Consider the following 6,644-nt stretch of genomic DNA (forward strand, 5'->3'; position numbering starts at 1 on the left):
CTTTAAGCTTGAGCTCTATAACCCATATTTTATTCACAACAGAACATAGGGGGGAAAAATACACTTTTAAGAACATTTTCGCTCATTTTCAATTTGATGGCAGCAGCACACAAAAGTTGTGACAGCTATGTCGCATCGCCTTTTCTACTTCAGTGTGTAAACATCTGGGAACTCGGGAGATCAGGACTTTTGAGCGACGATCGTTATCCCATTCTGGTCTGACAGTTTTTTACTTTTCTGGGTGATAGGCTCGAATATCATAGGCATCCAATACTGAATTACAGCATTTCTCGAGATTCTCAGAATTTTTTGATGATATTTTATACTGCAGATGATGAGATATTTCAAAGTCTTCACATTATACATTGATGAATATTATTTTTGAAACAGTTCCACAACTTGCTGTTTTTTGTAGATGCACTGAACCTCTGCCAATTTTTACTTCTTTTTTAATTTTTATTTTTTTTAACCAGCAGCAGGCAAAGACCAACTTGTTTGCTCAGTCACGCTACAATAATAATAGGATGGCAACCTTCATGAAACTAGGAAACGTTTATGGTCCAATTACTGAATTGAATTTTATTTTTGTGAGAGAACAATTGCAGGTAGCTGCACTGTTCAACTGATCACCGAGAGGTTGAGGATACAAGACCCTCAACTTCTGAGCAACCACTTTTGATTGCAAGTCGACTACACAGACATGGTCTGGCTCAGACTTAGATTGCGAATGTCTGTAGCATCACGCGCACTTTCAGCACAGACAGCGGGTACATTTATAATTTAGCAACTGTTACAATCTTCCTTTTAGAAAATTAGCTAATAGCAGCCTTGGCTTATTAATCAATTAGATTGCTTAATGATTGTAACATTATTTCAACGGTTCAGCAGTGTATGCATCACAGTATGAATTTTATTTCATGAATGAGAACATATGTTTTTAATAGGATGTTTTTTGGAATCTCTCTCGCTTGCGGAAGCCACACAAGGGACAGCCAATCAGAAGAAAGTGCACTTTTAGGAAAGAGGGGGCTTTTAAACAAAAAAGGCTCAATGCTTATTTCAGACACAGACCTTAATCGCTGCATAATTCACTTTTTTAAAAGCTTTGAATCACTGAAGGCTGTTGTAGAGCCACAAGTTCACAAGGTAAAATTTGTGGAATACTTCTTTAATTTAAGTTACTTTAAAAAACAAAACTGCATTACATGTGGAAACCAAACTCTACTACTAGGAAAAACTGTTCATGCAGTCCATGGAGTAAATTTAGAATGAGAGGCGCTCTTATTATTTTTACCACTAGGTGGAAGCAGAGAGGAGGATCTGACAGTGCTGCAAAAATTCAACATGGTTGCAGTTTTGACCAAGGCTCAGCAGGGGTCAGTATGGAGTTGCACATGTGAACAGGAGCAAGATGCTGTTTGTCCATAGGAGGCACTGTATCCACAGCCATCCCTGTTCTCTATGTCACACACAAACACATGCCGTGTTTTGAAACAGGGTTCACTCAAGGCTTAACTTGGCATCCCATTTTAGAACTCCACCCTTAACAGCTCTAAATGGACTTAGTGACTTCACCCCACCCCCGTCCTGCTGTGTTGCTCTGTGTGTGTGTGTGTGTGTGTGTGTGTGTGTGTGTGTGTGTGTGTGTGTGTGTGTGTGTGTGTGTGTGTGTCTAACACAATGTGCAAGAATCTGGGAAAGCAGAAAAGACGGAGAGGAACTAAAAGGCCAAGACATTAGGAGGAAATGTAGGTCATCAAAGATATGAGCGAGGATGAAGTGCAGTGAAGGGACATTGAGGGAGACAAGGGGGAGGATAATAGACGAGGACAAGACACCTGAAAGACTCCCAGCCCTGATGTGGCCAGAGGCAAAGGAACGTCAGGGGCAGAGAGACAGAAAGAGTCAAAGAGGGATGAAGAAAGAATCAGAATCAATAACAAGTGTGTGTGTGGGGGGGGGGGGGTCTGACCAATCAAAAGCAACCATTACCTCTCTCCTTATACCTCCTCCCTCTCTTGTTATACAAAGAGGTGACCTAAATACTAAATCTGCCAAACTGTTGGAGAAAAACTAGGAGAAACTGCTTCCTGCCTGTGTGTGTGTGTGTGTGTGTGTGTGTGTGTGTGTGTGTGTGTGTGTGTGTGTGTGTGTGTGTGTGTGTGTGTGTGTGTGTGTGTGAGTGAGTGAGGGCAGTGTTGGGGTTGTGCTAAATGTTGCATCAGTAATGAAAGACATATTATTGCAGCTCAAAGCTTTTATTCTCGCCTGTTGGCATAGCAACTACTGAGCCAAACCAGGATGATCAAAGAGGGTCTGATTACAGTGTTTGCCTGAGTGTGTGTGCGTGTATGTGTGCGAGTGTGCATCCGTGTGTGTGTGTGTGTGTGTGTGTGTGTGTGTGTGTGTGTGTGTGTGTGTGTGTGCGTGTGTGCGAGTGTGTGCGAGTGTGTGTGTGTTTCTGCGCTTTTGGGGGCTTCATACAGTGTTGGATATACAGAGTAATATATAATGCATCAGTGGTGCAAAATTGCTCGAGTTTGATAAGAACCAGTGGTGCCAGCGGTACAGCAGTTCCACAGTTTAATGAAGCTATCATCTCAGTGAGATCAGGTATCAAAAGAAACACAGTTTGGTATTTTAGCCCTGAAGAACCAGGATGTGTCGATCACGAGCTTCTCTTGTCATTTGCTCCCTGCATGTGTTTCTGGCAATGGGAGACAGTCCCTTACATCACAGATAAAATACGTTGGCTGAGATTATGCGCATCTGCACACCATTCCCACAGATGAAGAAATACGTTTCCGGCTTCAAATTAAAGAGCTATAACCACTCACATCTGACTAAAAGTAAAAAACACACAACATGAGCAGGCTGTAGAATGGTAGGGTGTAGGGAGAGACTCGCTTCTTTGCCCCCATGACATCACCATGACATAGGCTTGTGCCGTTTTGAAGCACACTTGTAATATAGTGGATTATCAGTCACAAAGTGGCCCCGTGTTAAGCCACACCCTGTTTTAAACAAACATCAGGAGAAAGTTAACTGGGATAGTAAATCAGTGTAGCAGTAGCTTCATTTTCTCACTGTTTTACATTATGCAATTGGATTATTGGGGAGGGGCTGACTAAAAGAAAGAACCCACAACCCTCACTCCCACTAAACGTCCAGTTTGATGGCACAGCTCGCAAGATGAATATGCCGTATGAGGCTTTGTCCAAAATATAATGTTAATTTTCATTAAGTCACAATAATAACATTTTTTTAAACAGGATTTGAATTAGTAAAATACATTTTGATGTTATTGTACCATGAATACGTTTTTGTGCCTCAAGCAGCTGCTTGTGAGAACATGTTTACGTTCCTGTTTTGATTTTATTTTGCTCTTTTTATCTATTTTAGTCAGCGTTTGTAAACAGGAACCATCAAGGGAAGGTTCCTGTAAATCCATAATGCTCAGGTTTTAAGGGCAAAATTGGTTTTGTGGAAAGAAAGTGATTTAAGTTATGACATATAATCAATGCTATATCTTTGCAAAAACAAAAATAAATTCATGGCTTTTTTTGTCTCGCATCTTGTTAATCAAGGACTGTCTCACAAATGTTGGCTAGATGAATTTGCAGCTCTTTTCTCTTCAGTAGTGGTAAAGGCAGTGAACACTGACGCGATGCATTTTGGCTTGGCTCATCGTTGATACACAGTCTGTAGTCACACCATACGGTAATATATTCTGGCTCGATTTTGTTGATACATTACAATTAATAACACACAATGTTTCAACAGAGCTAATGGCCTTTGTTGCATTTTATTCTCTGTGGTGTGTCTAAACTAACACCAAAAAGACAGATAACGCTTGTTTATTTTGTCTGTCAGGTGAAAAGCATAGAGTCAGTAATGTGTAACTGAAACCACAATATCTGCTCATGTGAATTAATCGAGCCAGTCTAACAAAGAAGAATGAAAAGAGAGCAGGTTTATTGCTTTTGCCAGCTGAGAAAAGTGTGTGTGTGTGTGTGTGTGTGTGTGTGTGTGTGTGTGTGTGTGTGTGTGTGTGTGTGTGTGTGTGTGTGTGTGCGGTGTGCAGTGTGAAGAGTCACTTTGGGGGTGAGCCTGGTATTACAGAGTTATAAAAAAAACATGTCATCATTTCTCAGAAACCACAGAGCTGGTTGCCATGGGGATGCTGCAGGGAGCTCCTCATCCTCCCACCAATGGGCTTCAGCGATCTGTTACCGCGGGAAACCTGGCTTGTTGCCTAGGAGACCAGTGGCTATGTGCTCCAGCTTAAATGAGAGAAAGCGCTGAAACACAGGGCAAAAAAAGGTTCACAGAGATATCTGTGATTACTGGTGTGTGGAGGCAATATCGATCTCTTAATTGAAAATTAGATATCAGCCAACGAATGTAGCACTTATATTGATTCTGGTGTTATTGCACTATTTGTCACTGGTACTGTATACTGTCTTTGTTTGGTAATATAAAAGGAAAAAAGCCATAAAGACATGAGTAAAAGTGTGGCCAAATATCTAACTTATATTTAAAAAAGATAGTTATTCAGTAATATTGTCCTCAGTTTAGAAAGAATGAAATGGAAGTGTTGTTTACTGATGCACCAACTGCTATAGTGTACCTATCTTTACTTACCATTGATTGAGATCAAACAAAACATCAGTCAGAGCATAAAATATAACATAATAGTATCAAAATTATATCTTCAATCTCCCTGTAAAAGGTGAAAGGCTCTTTAAAACTCACATTTTATAATATTCCTTACATTTTAAAAAACAAGAACTGATGGAGCAAAACATGATTGGGTGAAAACAGAGGTTTTACAGTTTTTATAGGTTTAAATGTACAATAGAAGTGTAGGTAGACAGCAGAGCAGTGACTGATACTAGAAAAGGTGGTGGAGAGTGGCAAAGCCAGAGAGAAAATCTGCCATTCGGCCCCCAGAAGGACTGGCTGGCACATGAAGACAGTCTGGACCACAAAAAGGACAAGTTAGCAAATAAGATATCCAGCAATAGTTTCCAGAAACAAGAGAAGTTTGAGGCATTTTCTACCACAGCTGTTGAAGCAATCTATCAAAGACTGAATAGGAGAGCTGGAGTACTGTATATGTGTAGATGTCAACTAATTGTTGAGCTATGAGCAGGTCGAGGGACCAGGACCAATAAAAAAAAAGGTCACTGTGCCCCTCAGGTTACCTTTACTTTTAAAACTGAGGCACGGAGTTTGGTAGCAAAAGACTTAAATACTCACAGCAGCAATAAGTAACAGCAGCACAACTAAGCTTATGCTAATTATTCATTTAAAAGTACCTCCGTGCATCAGCCATGGCAGAAGTAACTAGCACAGACCCCACTGGGGCTCAGCAGCTGATGCTTATATCTAACACATCAGACTTCTCAAAGTATCCAAGTACCCTTCATGTCTCATTGGAAATTTAAAAAAAAAAAAGTTAGTGTGTGCAGCTAGCTTTACATCATAATCTCACTTGAAAATAGAAAGGTCTTGAGATTCTGCACTCCCAGTCGGTGCTGCTTTGTACACTGCCATCTCAAAGACAACTATTGACTGCATTTTTGTAAATGTGGTTACATTTTCCTATGAGAACTCTGTGTACAGCGTTTTGTAGCCGTGCATACCGTCCTTGCAAGTACTGAGTAGCCTGTAAAGGTATCCCAGTGTTTATTCATTGATTAGGTTTATTCATTTTATAGACCTGCCTCTCACAGTGCTGCCTTAAATGTGAATTCAGTGGTTACTTATGTGCATATTAGTTTATATCCTCTTCTTTTGCACACAAAGTAATTTTTTCAATGAAAAATGAGAGTGAGGTGAGCCAAATGCCCCTACTGAAAGTTTGCTGTTTGACCAGGTCATATGATCTGGCCCACACCCCAGTTGAGCCTAAAGTGTGGAAAAATAGTAAGAAAAAATACAGATCGTTGGTCTTAAACTTTCATTCTTTTATTTCAGTTTTAGTGCTTAGCAGAAAAGGACAGAAATCTGGCATCATTAAAAAAAAATACAAGTGATGAGCGGTTTTACTTACATGTATGGTAATAATATAAAACTTTTCTTCATCAATCTTTATCTCAAAAATGCCCACAGATTAGTGAGTTTCTAGTTTGAAGATACAAAGTCTGTATTTCACAGATTTGTGGGGGGAAAAAAGCTCCAGATGAGCATTTTATGTGAAAATACCAGCAGCAGGAAAACAAAGTGTGAGAGGACGTATTCAACACGATGAATTATTGATAAGTGAGCCATCTGGAGATGCAAATAACCTCCTACTTATTCACCAAGGACATCACCTGAGTGCAAGACAGCACTGCAATGCAGAGGGAAATATTACATAGGGTGTTGTATTGCATTGTGTCACAGAAATACATTGTGTGACTAAAGCTTATTTTCCACTTTTCTGAATTTTGCATTTTAAGGTTTTATATTGTACAGCTACTGAAAACTTTATTGTTTTATGAGGGCTGAGTTTCTCTTTTAAATCTTTCCACCATGAAAGTCCGAGCACAACCCAACGCGTTTAGAATGGTGCATCCAGTAAAGACTAAAATTACTTTTTATAGAATGTTTTTATACATTCTGTGGTATCTGCTGAAATTCAGCAATATTCCTGCTGC

Source organism: Copadichromis virginalis, linkage group LG23 (genome assembly GCF_057382275.1).
Source record: "Copadichromis virginalis isolate Kocher_CV1m ecotype Utaka linkage group LG23, C_Virginalis_male_GT1.1, whole genome shotgun sequence".
Taxonomy (NCBI): Eukaryota; Metazoa; Chordata; class Actinopteri; order Cichliformes; family Cichlidae; genus Copadichromis; species Copadichromis virginalis.